The sequence below is a fragment of the Bufo bufo genome, chromosome 7 (genome assembly GCF_905171765.1).
Source record: "Bufo bufo chromosome 7, aBufBuf1.1, whole genome shotgun sequence".
NCBI lineage: Eukaryota > Metazoa > Chordata > Amphibia > Anura > Bufonidae > Bufo > Bufo bufo.
Genome location: NC_053395.1, coordinates 127,575,268 through 127,593,992, shown reverse-complemented (window position 1 = coordinate 127,593,992; position 18,725 = coordinate 127,575,268). Strand labels below are relative to the sequence as shown.

The 18,725-nt window shown below is 44.9% G+C and overlaps 1 protein-coding gene across 2 annotated transcripts in view; it reads right to left on the bottom strand.

The window, feature by feature from the left end:
• The window catches only part of PLEKHM3 (pleckstrin homology domain containing M3), a 401,278-nt gene extending 384,647 nt beyond the window's left edge, over positions 1 to 16,631 (bottom strand). For both annotated transcript variants that reach the window (XR_005780515.1, XM_040440444.1), the window contains exon 1: positions 16,510 to 16,631. The gene's annotated coding sequence lies outside the window, so the exon portion shown is untranslated. The remainder of the gene's footprint in view (positions 1 to 16,509) is intronic.
• Between the last annotated feature and the right edge of the window lie 2,094 nt (positions 16,632 to 18,725).

The following is an 18,725-nucleotide window of genomic DNA, read 5'->3' as shown; positions in this document are numbered from 1 at the left end:
CTCCTGTGCCCCGCCGCTGTATTCAACTGCAGAGCTGCGGCGGCAGGTCTAGTCGCAAATGGCGACAAGACTAAAAAGTCTTGTCGCCATTTGTAAATTCTAAGTCGCATTGGCGACCATTTTGGTCGCCATCTGGAGCCCTGCATCATTTTGTAAATGTCATTTTATTTTTTTAGAAAATTTCAAAATCCACTTTAAGGACTAAATCAGTTATGAAGTCACTTCTTTGTGGGGCTTACATAGTAGAAATAGCCCATAAATGACCCCATTTTAGAACCTGCTCCCCTGAAATTATTCAAAACCGATTTTACAAACTTTTACAAAAACTTTGTTTACAGCAAAACAAACATCAACATTTATTACCCTGATTCTGCAATTTACAGAAACACCCCATATGTGGTTTTATACTACTGTATGGGAACACTGTAGGGCTCAGAAGGGAAAGAGCACTATATGGTTTTTGAAGAGCAGAATGTCATGTCACTTTGGAAGAGAACCTAAGTTACTCCTACAGTAGAAACCCCTTATAGGTGACCTAATTTTGGAAATTACACCCCTCAAGGTCTACTGATCGCTTTGAATCCACAGGCGGTTCATAGACTTCAGAAACAATTGTCTATGAAAATGAAAAATTTCTTCCAATAAAATGTTACATAAGCCCCCTATTTTTTCATTGTCACAAGAAGTAACGAGAAAAAAAAGCACCCAAAATTTTGTTAAGCAATTTCTCCCGAACACAGAAACACCCCACTTGTGGTCGTAAACTGCTGTTTGGGAACATAGCAGGGATCAGAAGGGGGTTTCGGGCACCAAGTCACATTTCAGGAGACACTGAGGCAGCCATACAGTGGAAATCCATCAAAAGTGACTACATTTTGCGAACTACACCCCTCCAGGAATTTATCCTCACAGGCGTTTCATATAATTTAGAAATGTTTGGCTGTGAAAATGAAAAATAGTATTATTAAAAAAAAAATTGCTTTAGCCCCAGATTTAAAATTTTTAACAAGTGGTAACATGAGAAAAAAAGACCTCAAAGTATGTTACACAATTTATACTGAGTATGGCAACATCCCATATGTGGTCGTATACTGCTGTATTTGTGCGCCACAGGATTCAGAATGGAAAGAGCACAATATTCATTTTGAAGGCAGATTTAGCTGGAATGGTTTTCGGGACCCAGAAACCCTGAGGTACTGCTGCAGTAAAAACTCCCAAAAAAGTGACCCTATTTTGGAAACTACACCCCCAAGAATTTTTTCAAGGAGTGTAGTGAGCACTTTGACCCAACAGGTGTTTTTTTTTAGAATTTAGAAACCCTTGGCTGTGAAAATGAAAATTTTCATTTTTTTTTCTAGTACAATGTTGGTTTAGCCCCAGATTTTTCATTTGTACAAGTGATAACAGTAGAAAAGGGACCCCAAAATGTGTTAACAATCTTCTCCCCAGATGTGGTCATACACTGCTGATTAGGCACACTACAGGATTCAGAAGACAAAGAGCACCATGTGCATTTGAGGCGTAGACTGGCGATTTATATAGCACTGGCAGACAACTGCAGAGCCTTTGAGGTTAAATATAAAAAAGGCACCCCCAAGAAATGACTTTATCAAGGGGTGTACTAAGCATTTTGACCCAAGAAATGTTTTGCAAAAAGTAATTTACAGCAGATTGTGCAAAGACCGAAAACTGTGAATACTTCCCTTATTAAAATATAACTTTTATTAAAATGGTTGTCCGGGATTGGGACATTGTTGTAAGGGTACAACAAGCACATAAATATTACATACATTCCTGTCCTACCTTTGCCAGAGTTTTCCGATGCCCTGTATTTCTTTCATAAATTCTCAGGCGGAAGTTCAGATTTTCAAAGATTCAGTGACGTACCGACTCCTTACTGGTGTGCTAAGCCTCTTCTTCCGCTTAGCAAGGAGCCCGGTGACGTCACCAGCACACAGGATCGTTCTGCAGCTAGCAAGGAGGCTGTCAGTAGGAGGTAAATGTCAGCTAAAACACGCCCCTCTGTGACATCACCGGGCACAGAGGGAGTTAGTCTGGGAAGGAGGAGGCAGTATTTGGAGGAGGGACGTCGCCTCACTAAGTAACGCCCCCGTCTGCTGATGACATCACCGGCCATAGAGGAGTGTTATTAGGAGTATAAGGAGGCTCTATTGGAGGCAGCAAACTATGCTATTTAGCATAGTGCACGCCCCCCATGGTCATTTGCAATGAATGGGATATGCTACAGTATGGGTGCTAACCACGCCTCCCATGTCCCTACATGCCAGTCAGATCGCTCCCTGCCACTATTGTCTTTTATGCAATGCTAGCAGAGAGCAGATACATGGAAGCAGGGAGGGATCCAGTTTGTAGGCTTAGAAAAAAGTGGTTTTAGGGGAGGAATAGTGATGAGGAGTATGAGTGGCAGGAGGCGGAATACTGATTAGGGGGAGTGGAAAGGCTTGTGAGATCCAGCTGCAGAGTCACGCAGCCTTGTGGGACCCATAAGGCAGTGTGGCCGGAAATGACAGAGCACAGGAGCTGCTATGTAAACAATACTGACAGCAGTATTAGGGACTCATAGGAGCAAAGAGGATGAAAGAAAAATACACAGAGCATCAGAATGACTTTACTGCGTAATGTCAAGGTGATTATTAACGTTTTAAAAAATTACTTTCATCCCGGACAACCACTTTAAGGTATCTAAAAAGTAATGGAATGCCCCTACTATAATTTATGCAATTAATTAAGATATACCTCAATAATCCAATATTCATGCACAGAGGGTAAACAGATAGCAACATAGTAACATTGTAACACAGTACATAAGGCCGAAAAAAGACATTTGTCCATCCAGTTCGGCCTGTCATCCTGCAAGTTGATCCAGAGGAAGGCAAAAAAAAACAAAAAAACCTGTGAGGTAGAAGCCAATTTTCCCCACTTTACAGGAATAAAAAATTCCTTCCCGACTCCAATCAGGCAATCAGAATAACTCCCTGGATCAACGACCCCTCTCTAGTAGCTATAGCCTGTAATGTTATTACGCTCCAGAAATACATCCAGGCCCCTCTTGAATTCCTTTATTGTACTCACCATCACCACCTCCTCAGGCAGAGAGTTCCATAGTCTCACTGCTCTTACCGTAAAGAATCCTTTTCTATGTTTGAATACAAACCTTCTTTCCTCCAGTCACAGTCACAGTCCTGGGGATAAATAGATGATGGGATAGATCTCTGTATTAACCCCTGATATATTTATACATAGTTATTAGATCTCCCCTCAGTCGTCATTTTTCTAAAGTGAATAACCCTAATTTTGATAATCTTTCAGGGTACTGTAGTTGCCCCATTCCAGTTATTACTTTAGTTGCCCTCCTCTGGACCTTCTCCAGCTCTGCTATGTCTGTATTGTTTACTGGAGCCCAGAACTGTACACAGTACTCCATGTGTGGTCTGACTAGCGATTTGTAAAGTGGTAGGACTATGTTCTTATCACGGGCATCTATGCCCCTTTTGATGCAACCCATTATCTTATTGGCCTTGGCAGCAACTGCCTGACACTGGTTTTTGCAGCTTAGTTTGCTGTTTATTAAAATTCCTAGATCTTTTTCCATGTCAGTGTTACCGAGTGTTTTATAATTTAGTATGTACGGGTGACTTGCATTATTCCTTCCCATGTGCATAACTTTACATTTGTCAGTGTTAAACCTCATCTGCCACTTATCTGCCCAAGCCTCCAATCTATGCAGATCCCTCTGTAGTAGTATACTGTCCTGTTCAGTGTAAATTACTTTACACAGTTTAGTGTCATCTGCGAAAAAATTGATACTTTACTATGCAAGCCTTCTACAAGATCATTAATAAATATATTGAAGAAAATAGGGCAAAATACTGACCCCTGAGGTACTCCACTAGTGACAGTGACCCAATCTGAGTGTGTACCGTTAATAACCACCCTCTGTGTTCTATCATTGAGCCAGTTACTTACCCACATACAGACGTTTTCTCCCAGTCCGAGCAGTCTCATTTTATATACTAACCTTTTATGTGGTACAGTGTCAAATGCTTTGGAGAAGTCCAGATATACGACATCCATTGATTCGCCGCTGTCAAGTCTAGAACTCACCTCTTCATAGAAACTGTTTAAATTAGTTTGGCATGACCGATCCCTCACGAAGCCATGCTGATATGGCGTTATTTGCTTATTTCCGTTGAGATGCTCTAAGATGGCATCTCTCAGAAAACCTTCAAACAGTTTACCCACAACAGATGTTAAACTTACCGGCCTATAGTTTCCAGGCTCTGTTTTTGGACCCTTTTTGAATATTGGCACCACATTTGCCATGCGCCAATCCTGTGGGACATTCCCTGTCAGTATAGAGTCCGCAAATATCAGAAATAAGGGTCTGGCTATGACATTACTTAATTCCCTTAGGATACGGGGGTGTATGCCATCCGGTCCTGGCGATTTGTCTATTTTAATCTTTTTAACCACTACAGGACTGCCGTACGCAGGATTGCGTCGGCCTTGTTATTCCGAGTGGACGCGCCGGCGCGTCATCTCGCGAGACGCAAGAATAGGACATGTTCTATAGGCTCTACAAAAAACGCAGTGTTCGCCCGATCAGGCCTGATCTTGTGCGCACACTTGCGTTCAGTCCGCCCCACCGCAGTGACAGAATATTTTTTTCTGCTCACTGCAAAAACACCGTAAAATCGCTGCGGCGCTATAAAAAGATCACTTTTGAGGGGCATGGCGAGGGGCATGGCGAGGTTTTTTGTCACAAGTTAGCGGAAATTTTTTGTTTTTGTTTTTTCTTACAAAGTCTCATATTCCACTAACTTGTGACAAAAAATAAAATCTCACATGAACTCACCATACCCCTCACGGAATCCAAATGCGTAAAATTTTTTAGACATTTATATTCCAGACTTCTTCTCACGCTTTAGGGCCCCTAAAATGCCAGGGCAGTATAAATACCCCACAAGTGACCCCATTTCGGAAAGAAGACACCCCAAGGTATTTCGTGAGGGGCATGGCGAGTTCATGTAAAATGTTATTTTTTGTCACAAGTTAGTGGAATATGAGACTTTGTAAGAGAAAAAAATATATATATCATTTTCCGCTAACTTGTGCCAAAAAAAAGAAAAATATTCTAGGAACTCGCCATGCCCCTCACGGAATACCTTGGGGTGTCTTCTTTCCAAAATGGGGTCACTTGTGGAGTATTTATACTGCCCTGGCATTTTAGGGGACCTAAAGCGTGAGAAATAGTTTGGAATCCAAATGCGTAAAAAAATGCCCTGTGAAATCATAAAGATTCTCATGGGAATTTGGGCCCCTTTGCGCACCTAGGCTGCAAAAAAGTGTCACATGTGGTATCGCCGTACTCAGGAGAAGTAGGGCAATGTGTTTTGGGGTGTCATTTTACATATACCCATGAAGGGTGAGAGAAATATCTTGGTCAAATGCCAACTTTGTATAAAAAAAAAAAAATGGGAAAAGTTGTCTTTTAGAGAGATATTTCTCTCACCCAGCATGGGTATATGTAAAAAAGACACCCCAAAACACATTGCCCTACTTCTTCTGAGTACGGCGATACCACATGTGTGACACTTTTTTGCAGCCTAGGTGGGCAAAGGGGCCCACATTCCAAAGAGCACCTTTCGGATTTCACAGGGCATTTTTTACACATTTTGATTTCAAACTACTTCTCATGCATTAGGGCCCCTAAAATGCCAGGGCAGTATAACTACCCCACAAGTGACCGCATTTTGGAAAGAAGACACCCCAAGGTATTTCGTGATGGGCATAGTGAGTTCATGGAAGTTTATATTTTTTGTCACAAGTTAGTGGAATATGAGACTTTGTAAGGAAAAAAAATAAAAATCATAATTTTCCGCTAACTTGTGACAAAAAATAAAAAGTTCTATGAACTCACTATGCCCAACAGCGAATACCTTAGGGTGTCTAATTTCCGAAATGGGGTCATTTGTGGTTTTTTTGTACTGTCTGGGCATTGTAGAACCTCAGGAAACATGACAGGTGCTCAGAAAGTCAGAGCTGCTTCAAAAAGCGGAAATTCACATTTTTGTACCATAGTTTGTAAACGCTATAACTTTTACCCAAACCATTTTTTTTTTTACCCAAACATTTTTTATCAAAGACATGTAGAACAATAAATTGTCAATTTGGCAATTAATCTCTCGGTCTCTAGTTTGGCCGCTTTTATTTGTTTTTTACATGTTCTATTTTTTTCCTTATAGTTTTTCTGTGATTCCGTGCTACCCTCCTGTTTTAGTGATTTATATGCTTTCTTTTTGTCATTTATTGCTTTCTTTATAGTTCTATTTATCCACATTGGTTTCTTTTTGTTCCATAACCTTTTATTCCCATACGGTATGTACCTCTCACAATGAGATTTTAGGATGCTTTTAAAGATATCCCATTTTGTGGCTGTATTTTTATTTTTGAGGACTTTTTCCCAGTTAGTTAGGCCTATGGCCTCTCTTAGTTGGCTAAATTTAGCTTTTTTGAAGTTTGGTATTTTTGTTCCTCCCTGTAGAAACGCTCTTTTGAATGATAATTGGAAGGTTATTACTTTATGGTCACTATTTCCCAGGTGTCCACCAACCTGCACGTCTGTTGTTCTGTCAGGCCTATTGGTTAATACTAAGTCCAGTATGGCCGTCCCTCTAGTCGGGTCCTGAACCAGTTGGGAGAGGTAATTGTCTTTGGTTATTGCCAAGAACCTGTTTCCCTTATGAGATATACAAGTTTCAGATACTCAAGGGCGGGACCAAAGTTGTCCTTTTACTTACTGTTTGATGATTCACGTATCTTGATACTGAAGGACATCAGTAGGAGGTTTGTGGGACACAGCAACTTGACTGACCGTCCCTATCAAAACCATATACTTACCCCTGCCTTCAGGCAAAGCACCCGCCTCGAAAGGGGCGACCCCACCTCTCGTTGGCTAAACCCTCTCTAATACCTGTTACCACCCTGTCTGATAAAAAAAAAAAATCTTGTCCCTGTGGGAATTCGCTCTGGTAGTTAGGACTAATGGATGCAGTATAGAGGCAAAGTACACAGTTCTTGAATCAAACAGCGGTGTTTATTCACACATTGGTGTATAACAAAATGCAGATAAGGTGTATCACAAAACGCAGGTGGCTTGGTGTTTGTTCACACACAAGGAAAGTCCATAAACAATAAAAGTCACCTTTTCTCCTGGGTGTTAATTCACAACCTGTTAGCAGTTCAGCCTCATCAAGTCTATAGGCGGCCTGTTCGCCTTTAGAGGGGCCTGAGTTCTCCAGCCCGGCTCAAACCTCAAATTCCAGCACAGCACTCAGTTCACAGCACACAGACTCCTGAGTTCCACTGTCAGAGGGAGGTAAATCCCCACCTGGCAGTGCTGGCTTGTTTTTATGCCTGGCAAAACCCGGCCTGGAACGTGGGGAGAAGTCACCCACCCAGCACTTTGACTACTCCCAGTAAGAGCCGTCCCGGATCAGCTATGACAGCCATGCTAAATCTCAAGGTGTCAGTTAGCAATAGCTGCTGCTGACACATAAAATACTGGCTCTTACTTCACCGAGGTTCCTGGTATACCTTCCTCCATCCATAATGATTCCAGTTACCTCCTTACACTGTGTAATTCATCAGACTGCCATACAAGCCATCTGCCCCCTTTCACCGCATCGGGAGGGGGGCGATGTGGTCAGAGAGGGAGCCCCCTCGCTCAGCACATGCCACAGTCAGGATTGACCATGGTATCTGAAGGGTTAATCTGCTGACATCAGCTTTTTCAGCGATGCTGGTGGATACAGCCGGGCCCATGTAGCAGATTGAATGGGTGCAGCTCCTGCACCTGCCCGATCAGAACACGTACACGGGCATGCGGCAAAAGACTACATTCCCGAACATACAAGTATGTGAAAATGCGTGAAGGGGTTAATTACTGAAGTCAAGTGTTTAATTCAGTCCCAATGTTAGTTATATAAAATCAAGCATCTAGCCATGCAGTCTGCCTTTATAAACATTTACTGTAATAGGATGCCACCGCTAGAAGAACCTAAAATAAAAGTGTAAAAGATACGCTAAGAGCGCCAATGACCGTCTGTACATTGATTCAATTGAATATCATATACTGCCAAAAGAATGGTAGGAATGGAAATCATACATAATAGTAAAATAATAAATGTAGAAGGTGACTTACTTCACCAGGGAAGGGGGCGTTGCAAGATAAGCTCTTGTACCCACTACTTCGGCTACTTTCACACTGGCGTTTCTGGGTCCGCTGGTGAGATCCGTTTCAGAGCTCTAACAAGCGGCCCAAAACAGATCAGTTCAGCCCCAATGCATTCTGAATGGATAAGGATCCGTTCAGAATGCATCAGTTTGCCTCCGTTCAGCCTCCGTTCAGCCTCCATTCCACTCTGGATGCGGACACTGAAACGCTTCTTGCAGCGTTTTGATGTCCGCCTGACGATGCGGAGCCAAACGGATCCGTCCTGACTTAGTGTAAGGGAATGGGGACGGATCTGTTTTCACTGACACAATATGGTGCAATTGAAAACGGATCCGCCTCCCATTGACTTTCAGTGTAAGTCAAAACGGATCCGTTTGCATTATCATGGAAAAAAAAATAATGCAAACGGATCCGTTCTGAACAGATACAAGCGTTTGCATTATCGGCACGGATCTGTCTGTGCAGAAACAAGACGGATCCGCACCTAACGCAGGTGTGAAAGTAGCCTTCCTCACCAAGATCGCCTTAAAAGTATAGTAAACTTCACTATCCCAATGATGTTTTAAATAAGCTCGGCAAGTTTCGGAGACAATAGCAAGTCCCCTTCTTCAGGAGCATAAGGACCTATTGTCCCTGAAACAAGTTGATGTTATCTTGCACAGTGAACATCCTGCTGCTTTTTGATCATTCTTCCTCCTAAAAACACAATAATAGGCCTCATGCACACGACCGTATTTTTTCATGGTCCGCAAAACGGGGTTCCGTTGGTCTGTGATCCGTGACCGTTTTTTCATCCGTGGGTCTTCCTTGATTTTTGGAGGATCCACGGACATGAAAAATAAGTCGTTTTGGTGTCCGTCTGGCCGTGCGGAGCCAAACGGATCCGTCCTGAATTACAATGCAAGTCAATGGGGACGGATCCGTTTGACGTTGACACAATATGGTGCAATTTCAAACGGATCCGTCCCCCATTGACTTTCAATGTAAAGTCAGGAGTCCCTATTATACCATCGGATCTGAGTTTTCTCCAATCCGATGGTATATTTTACCTTGAAGCGTCCCCATCACCATGGGAACGCCTCTATGTTAGAATATACTGTCGGATATGAGTTAGATCGTGAAACTCATATCCGACAGTATATTCTAACACAGAGGCGTTCCCATAGTGATGGGGACGCTTCTAGTTAGAATATACTACAAACTGTGTACATGACTGCCCCCTGCTGCCTGGCAGCACCCGATCTCTTACAGGGGGCTGTGATCCGCACAATTAACCCCTCAGGTGCTGCACCTGTGGGGTTAATTGTGCATATCACAGCCCCCTGTAAGAGATCAGGGGCTGCCAGGCAGCAGGGGGCAGACCCCCCCTCCCTCCCCAGTTTGAATATCATTGGTGGCCAGTGTGCGGCCCCCCTCCCTCCCTCTATTGTAATATCATTGGTGGCCAGTGTGCGGCCTCCCCAGCCCCCCCCTCCCTCCCTCTATTGTAATATCATTGGTGGCCAGTGTGCGGCCTCCCCTCCCTCCCTCTATTGTAATATCATTGGTGGCCAGTGTGCGGCCCCCCCTCTATTGTAATATCATTGGTGGCCAGTGTGCGGGCGATCCTCCCTCTATTGTAATATCATTGGTGGCCAGTTGCGGCCTCCCCCCCGTTCATTGGTGGCAGCGGAGAGTTCCGATCGGAGTCAAAGTTTAATCGCTGGGGCTCCGATCGGTAACCATGGCAACCAGGACGCTATTGCAGGCCTGGTTGCCATGGTTACTTAGCAATATTACAATATTAGAAGCATCATACTTACCTGCTGCGCTGTCTGTGACCGGCCGGGAGCTCCTCCTACTGGTAAGTGACAGGTCTGTGCGGCGCATTGCTTAATGATCTGTCACTTACCAGTAGGAGGAGCTCCATGCCGGTCACAGACAGCGCAGAAGGTAAGTATGATGCTTTTAAGGCTACTTTCACACCTGCGTTAGGTGTGGATCCGTCTGGTATCTGCACAGACGGATCCGCACCTATAATGCAAACGCTTAGATCCGTTCAGAACGGATCCGTTTGCATTACCATGAACAAAAAAAATAATAATATATATATATATATATATATATATATATATGTGTATATTCGTTTTGACTTTACATTGAAAGTCAATGGGGGACGGATCCGTTTGAAAATTGAGCCATACTGTGTCAACTTCAAACGGATCCGTCCCCATTGACTTATTGTAAGTCTGGACGGATCCGTTTGCCTCCTCACGGCCAGGCGGACACCCGAACGCTGCAAGCTGCGTTCAGGTGTCCGCCTGCTGAGCGGAGCGGAGGACAAACGGTGCCAGACTGATGCATTCTGAGCAGATCCGCATCCATTCAGAATGCATTAGGGCTGGATGGATCCGTTCAGGGCCGCTTGTGAGGGCCTTCAAACGGAACTCACAAGCAGAGCCCCGAACGCTAGTGTGAAAGTAGCCTAATATTGTCATATTGCTAAGTAACCATGGCAACCAGGCCTGCAGTAGCGTCCTGGTTGCCATGGTTACCGATCGGAGCCCCATAGCGATTAAACTGGGACTCCGATCGGAACTCTCCGCTGCCACCAATGATCGGGGGGGGGGGGGAGAGAGGGGGAGAGGGGAGGCCGCACACTGGCCACCAATGATATTAATACAATAGAGGGAGGGGGCGCACACTGGCCACCAATGATAATACAATAGAGAGAGGGAGGGAGGGGGGGCCGCACACTGGCCACCAATGATAATACAATAAAGGGAGGGAGGGGGGGTGGCCGCACTGGCCACCAATGAAATTAAAACTGGGGAGGGAGGGGGGTCTGCCCCCTGCTGCCTGGCAGCCCCTGATCTCTTATAGGGGGCTATTATATGCACAATTAACCCCTCAGGTGCAGCACCTGAGGGGTTAATTGTGCGGATCACAGCCCCCTGTAAGAGATCGGGTGCTGCCAGGCAGCAGGGGGCAGTCATGTACACAGTTCGTAGTATATTCTAACTAGAAGCGTCCCCATCACTATGGGAACGCCTCTGCGTTAGAATATACTGTCGGATATGAGTTTTCACGAAGTGAAAACTCATCTCTGAAAAAGCTTTTATGCAGACGGATCTTCGGATTCCGTCTGTATGAAAGTAACCTACGGCCGCGGATGCCAATCTTGTGTGCATCCATGTTCTTTCACGGACCCATTGACTTGAATGGGTCCGTGAACCTTTGTCCGTCAAAAAAAATAGGACAGGTCCTATTTTTTTGACGGACAGGAAACACGGATCACGGATGCGGCTGCAAAACGGTGCATTTTCCGATTTTTCCACGGACCCATTGAAAGTCAATGGGTCCGCGAAAAAAAACTGAAAACGGCACGACGGCCACGGATGCACACAACGGTCGTGTGCATGAGGCCATAAGCTATTAAAAACTCACATGTACCCTAAAATGGTGCCAATGAAAACTACAGCTCAGCCCACAAAAAAAAACAAGCACTCTCACAGCTCCATTGACAGGAAGATAAAAATGTTATAGGTCTTTGAAAACAGTGACACAAAAAATATATTTTTAAAATAAAAGTTTTTATTATGGCAAAGTAGAGAACACAAATAAATGATATAAATGTGGTAGTTATAATAGTACTGACTAGGGTTGCACTGGGTAGCAAACTTTCAATATCCAATCTATGCGATACCGGCATTTTCTGCTTTCCGGTAGTAGGCTGCGCAGCCTAGTATCTTTTAGAGATCATGGTGTGCGCCACCCTCAGTGCGCACCAGGTTCTCATCAGCCGGCACAGTGGTGAAGGAGGGAGTCCTCTCCGCACTGTGATGCGGCCGCCACTTTCACCAATGAGAAGATTAAGGGCAGGGGGCTGTGAAGCTGCCGCTGGCCACCAATGAATATAATTACCCCCAAAATACAAAGGTACGCGGCAGGTGTCGGCCATATCTGTCACGGCCTATGTTATTTTGACCGTGACACGGTTGCCGTGCAGACTGGTTGCCGGTGGCAACGTGTACTTTTCGGTTTGCACGTGCACTTCCCCTTTCAGGTGAGTCTTCCTGCTGTTTGCTGAATGTGGGGTTAATTTCCTGACTAGGTGTGGATCAGCGTGTGGTCTCTTGGTGCTATTTAGCCTTTTATCAATGTCATCCCTAGGTCTTCTCCATGTCTCCACCCATCCTTATGTGTCTATGTTTGGTGTGGGTTTGATTTGTGGTTTGGTTGTTATGTCTAGTGCGTTGTTACATGTCTGGTCTGTTGTTGTTGTGTCCAGCATGTCTGCTAGACTTTTCCCCTGTTCGTCTGCTCCTCTGAATGGGGGTCCCTTGAAGTTCCCCGGAGGGGGAACTATAAGCAGCGCTGCCTGGGGCTGCCATGCATCATCCCGCATGGTGGTCCAGGTAGTGACTACTGGATTCAGTGTTTGGGTGTTGGTGCTGGGTCCTTCCTGGTGTGTGTTTGGGCCTAGGCGCTTTACTTGTATCCAGTGGTTGTGGCATGGACTGCGTCAGGCAAGTGTCCCTGTTTGTCCTGTTGGCAGTTGTGTTTGCTGCTTCTGGACACTTACCGCTAGCTGCCATCATCCCCTTTGTTGCTAGGTCTGTGTGAGATTCCGGTTCCTCTGTTTCTTGGAGGAATCGGTTGTCTCTGCCTCCTGACGCCATTATGCAGGGATCGATAGGGTCAGTAGGGCCGAGGTTCCCGAGTATGAGCCCCCCTACCATCGAGAGCGGCTCATACAGTCAGGAGGTCAGGGATAGGATTTAGGGAAGCATTAGGAGGTGACCTGCTCCCTTATGCCTGATTTCAGGCCTAGTTGCTTTATCTTCAGAAGACATTGTACGGTAGGGGGGGGGGGGGGGGGTTCCCCCACTCCCCATCATGACAATATTAAACAGCCAGCACCCGGCCTCAGTGACAGGGATCCCAATGTCAATTAACCCCTCCCGTTCAATTAACCCCTGTTATTCCCTGTCATTGAGGCCAGGTGCAGCCGCGTACATTTGTATTTGGGGTTAATTATATTCATTGGTGGCGCAGTAGACACAGTGCCCCCCACCCTCAGTATTTTCATTGGTGGCAGTGGATCCCCATCAGTGAAATCACGGGGCTCCGATCGGTTACCATGGCAGCCAGGACGCTAGTAAGCCATCCATGGCTGCCATGGTAAGCTCCCTGCTGCTGTGTGCACAAAGCACAAGTAGGCAGGGACAGTGTAAAATCCTATTCACCCTAGTAGATCTCTATTGGGTGAATTGGACAAGGGTTCTAACCCCCTAAGGAGGCAAATAGTTATTAAATTAAAAGTAAAAAAACAAAGAAAACACCAAAATATTGAAAGTTTAACTCATCCCCTTTCCCAATTTTACATATAAAAACATATAAAAAATATATAATAGGTATTGCCACGTCCGAAAAAGTCCAAACTATTAAAATATATCCTATGCGGTGAACACCGTAACAGAAAAGAAAAAAAAACACACGAGTCGCCATTTTTTGTCACCTTTTCCCCAAAAAACTAGGAGTGTTCTATTATGTGCCGGGCTTTCATGCGGCTTTTTTTGGTGTTTTCTTTTTCTTTCGCGTGGTATCGAATGGTATCAAGTATCGCAATACTTTTTTACGGTATAGAAATCGAATACAAATTTGAGTACTGATCCGCAGAATAAAGCTATGCTGAACTCTATAAAACAATGGCAGAGTTGCTGTGGTTTTTATGCCATCACCCACAAAGCTTTATAAAAGTTATACTAAACATCAGATGTTCCTCAAAATAATGCCATTAAAAATACAAGTCATCCAACAGAAAACTAGCCCTCATACTGTGTTCTGAAAGGGGTATTCTGGTTAGATTAAGTTGGAGAACTACTAGATCGGTGGGGGTCCTAATATCAATAATATGCACAGTATGTACTTTATAGTGTTGATCGGTCCTGAAACACTCTGCACTGCATCAACTAATAAGTTGTCGTTGAAACTCAAGAACTGAGTCCATAATCCCTAATGATCGCAACGCTAAGCAGGATCCACTTCTTACACTGATTAAGGACCCATGCACACCACAGTATTTTTAGTCCGCATCTGATCTGCATTTTTTGTTGATTGGATGCAAACCTATTGATCTTAATGGGGCCTCAAAAATGCAGGCCCCCATGTGTTCTGTCTGCATCCATTCTGCCGACCCACAAAAAGGTTAGAACATGTCCTATTTCTGTAAGTTTTGCAAACAAGAATAGGCATTTTTAACATAGGGCGGGACCTGCAGAATGGGAAAACACGGAAGGCACAAAGCCAGTATTCGTGTTTTGCGGATCTGCAATTACATACAGACACCAACATTGAGGCCACGCCCCCTGACACCCAGACCTCAAAATTCAAACCCACAAATGAGACCCTCTTAATTACTCAGTGTATCCACTAACTCCCCCCTCTCAAAGCATGCAGTCACACACTCAGGCCGAAGCTGAGATAGCAGTTGACTAGCCCCCCTCCCTGCCCGATCGCACGCTCATCGGTTACAGAAAACCTGCAGACAAGAAAAGGGACCTACAGCCTGCTGGAAGGTGAGAGAGATGCAGTGTTCCCCTAATTCCGCATATTCGCCTGCACGGCTAATGTATGTGACAATGTTAACGATGGGTTTACTTTAAAGGGGTTGCATCACTTCAGCAAATAGCATTTATCATGTACAGAAAGTTAATACAAGCTACTCAGTAATGTATACTAATTATCCATATTGCTTCCTTTGCTGGCTCGATTCATTTTTACATCGCATTATATTCTTGGAAATGCCTGCTTCCATGGTTACGACCACCCTGCAATCCAGCAGCGGTGGCAGTGCTTGCATCCTATAGGAATGAAAACTGGCTTATGTTGCCAGCCACCAGAATGGCCAGCGCTCTTTCCTATATTGTGCAAGCACTGCCATCAACAATGGATTACAGGGTGGTCGTAACCTTAGAAACGAGCAGTGTATAATGTGATGGAAAAATGAATCCAGCCAGCAATGGAGGCAATATGGACAATCACAATACATTAGTAAGTGCCTTGTATTAACTAGGTTTACATGATAACTGCCGCTTGCTGAAGTGACACAACCCCTTTAAGTTCACTCCTGTACAGGAAAAGTGTAACCACACCGTGTGCAGATGTTCCAGTCGTACTTCAGACCAGCAGTAAAGATAAGCTTGGGGTGAAGTTCTATTACAAATTTTGAATTGGGGGCCACAAGGATGATGTACAATTTAAAGAGCACCTGTCACCTCTCGGGATGAGTCCTATTAAGTGACTACAGTACTTCCATTCCCCATAATAACACTTCTGGAGCATCTATTCTTATGACTGTATGTTATGCCACTAACTCTGCATTTTCCACTAGAAGTTTATGAATGAATTGCTAGCAGTCTGCAGTACCAGTACAAATGGGTGTTACCGGGGGGGGCACAGTCTGACACCAGCAGCACCGATTGGCCAGAGTCAGACACACCCACTACTGGTAACACCCTGCAGACTGCTGGCAATTTACTTGTAAACTTCTAGCAGGAATAACAGAGGAATGGCACAACATAGAAAGGTAAGAATAGATGCTCTGGAAGTGGTATTTTATGGCTAATGCAAGTAGTTAGTAAAACGGACATGTCAGGAGAGGAGACAGGTGCGCTCTAAACGGCGGGAACAGTGTGCTTTGCTTCTTCTAAATATCTTACATTAAAACACTAAATCCTACAGGATAATATCGTTCTGTCATTAGACTAGAGATCGGCCACATCAACCTTTGAGGATAAAAGACAGCATGACAGCCCGGGATGTGCTCCTCACCGCAGACGCCACACGTTCATTTACATGCTCCTTCCAGACCAAGAGCCATTCATTGTGATGCTGCAGTTTTTCCAAAGGGATGAGATCATCTACACAAAGTTAACCCCTAAATGGCAATGGCATCATGGAGTAGATAGGATGCAATGGCCAGACAGAGGACATATTTCATCAGATGTATTATACATAACTAAGAAAGGATAGAGATAGATAGATAGATAGATAGATAGATAGATAGATAGATAGATAGATAGATAGATAGATAGATAGATAGATAGATAGATAGATAGATAATGCATGACCTTCTGTAGCTTGAAGGAGGCTCAATAGCAAATGGACTTCTCTGGCAGCCTCTCCTGTACATGTCCCCACACTGGAAGGACCTGGGGGAGCTCAGCTATGCCTATAGATGTCCTAATTCATAGGTGGGAGCCACCTACCTGTGCAGTATCTATGAGGCTGTCCTGCAGGCTGTGCACCTTACCATCCTGCACACTTTCCTATGGCTGCCTTGCTTCTGCATTGCTTCCCTGTTTACAGTCTCCCAGCCTCTGTCCTCCGCTCTTCTCTGTCCCCCTGCAACAAGGAAGCTAAAAATAGTTCCAGCCTGAAGGTTGGTCTGCTGCTGTCTGTCTAGTCATGCCCCGTACCTACCCACTGAGGCACACCTACCGACACGTAGTATCCGTCCATGCAGTGTATTTACAGGGCGATGTGTGCCCGGCAGCAGTGATACTGTGGAGAACGAACAAGTGTTATTTATACCTGTACCCCCACCAGGCTCCTAGTGTCAGTAGTGCCCCCTAATTATTGCCAGTTATCTAGGCAATGGGCAGTTACCGCACTCCCCCTCCCCCCTCCTAAATACTACATCATACTTTATTGAGGCTTGTCCTATACACGACCTGTATACGTTTTGCCGTCTGCAAATCACAGATCCACAAAATACGGATGCGGTCCGTGTGCACCCTGCACTTTCCGCGAGTCGCATTGTACAAATGCTTATTCTTGTTCACAAGGCAGACAAGACCAGGACATGCTCTATAATAGCTGTAAAAACGCAGGCAAGTCGCTTGTCGCAGGCGACTTCCATTAAGGTCTGGATTTTTTTGAGATCACCATATTGTAATCAGATTCAATGTCGAGCACACAAGTCGTCATGTAACCCCAGCCTTAAAGGGGTATTCTCATACAGGATATGCCACACAAGTCTGAGGTCTGGGACACACCTGCTCCTTCTAGAACTTCCATTTACCTTTATAGGACTGCATGGTGCACTCGGCTGTTTCTAGTCACCTCTGGATGACGTGGTCAGCCGGACGTCTTAAGGCAAGACTGGGTCTCAGGACTCTCAACCCATTCTAGAAATAGATCCCATAGGTGGGCTCTATATCTATCAGACATTTATTGCATATCCTGTGGATGTGAGAATACCCTGTGTTTCCCTGCACAGCCTCACACTGGCAGCACTGATTTAGAAAATGGCGGACTGTGCAGGGAAACCTCCCAATGGGTGGGTGTTGGGGTTAATGGGGCATTGCTGAGAAGGTGTCCAAGAAGACATAGATCCTCATTTTCCATGTATAAGTGTACATGACCCCAGGGGAAGGGGTAACATGGACTGCTGTGTATGTTATCAAACCCCACCCTGATCAATCTGAAAGCATACTTGCTCTTAGATTGTCACATATGGTGGGAATCTTTTTTTTCCATTTAGGCCTCATGCACACAGCCGTTGTTTTGGTCCGCATCCGAGCTGCCGTTTTGGCAGCTCAGATGTGGACCCATTCACTTCAATGGGGCCGCAAAAGATGCGGACAGCACTCCGTGTGCTAGTAGATAACAGAAGATTTCACAGCAGCATGTCCAGTGTGACTTTTATTGGGAACCAAGAGTGCACACACATAGCAATACGACATTTCGGCTACGCAGTAGCCTTTCTCAAGTATACTGCGTAGCCGAAACGTCTTATTGCTATGTGTATGCACTCTTGGTTCCCAATAAAAGTCACACTGGACATGCTGCTGTGAAATCTTCTGTTATCTACTACTACACGTGGGACGGCGGTGGATTGGCGGTCCCATCACGGCTGATGCATTCCGGATAGGTCAGAAGGTCCATTTTGTGCTGCTCTACAACTACTTCTTATCACAGCACTCCGTGTGCTGTCCGCATCCATTGCTCCGTTCCGTGCCCCCGCAAAAAAAATAACATGTCCTATTCTTGTCCGCGCTTTGCGGACAATAGGCAGTTATATTAAAGGCTGTACGTGCCGTTCCGCAAATTGCAAGTAGCCTAAAGCAGTTGCTCTTCTAATCACCCTTTTTCATCTTATTAGGCTGACCCAGACATTTTCCAGTGTCTGGATCACGGCAAATTGCATCAAATACTGGCACCCCAAACTCACAAATATCAATAAAGTCTATATTTAACTAGAATTTAACTAAAATTTCTGGGGAAATTGTGTGAAGTGTTCTTGCCCCTACCAGTAGTCTACAACTGGAGTGGGCGGAGTGGCTTGAGTAACTGTTGTGTGGTTGGAGTGGCTTGAGTAAAGCCGAATGCACACGGCCGTGAGCGGTCCGTGGTAACCCGGCCTGGATTCCTGCTGACAGCAGGAGCGCACGGTGTCATTGGTTGCTATGACGCCATGCGC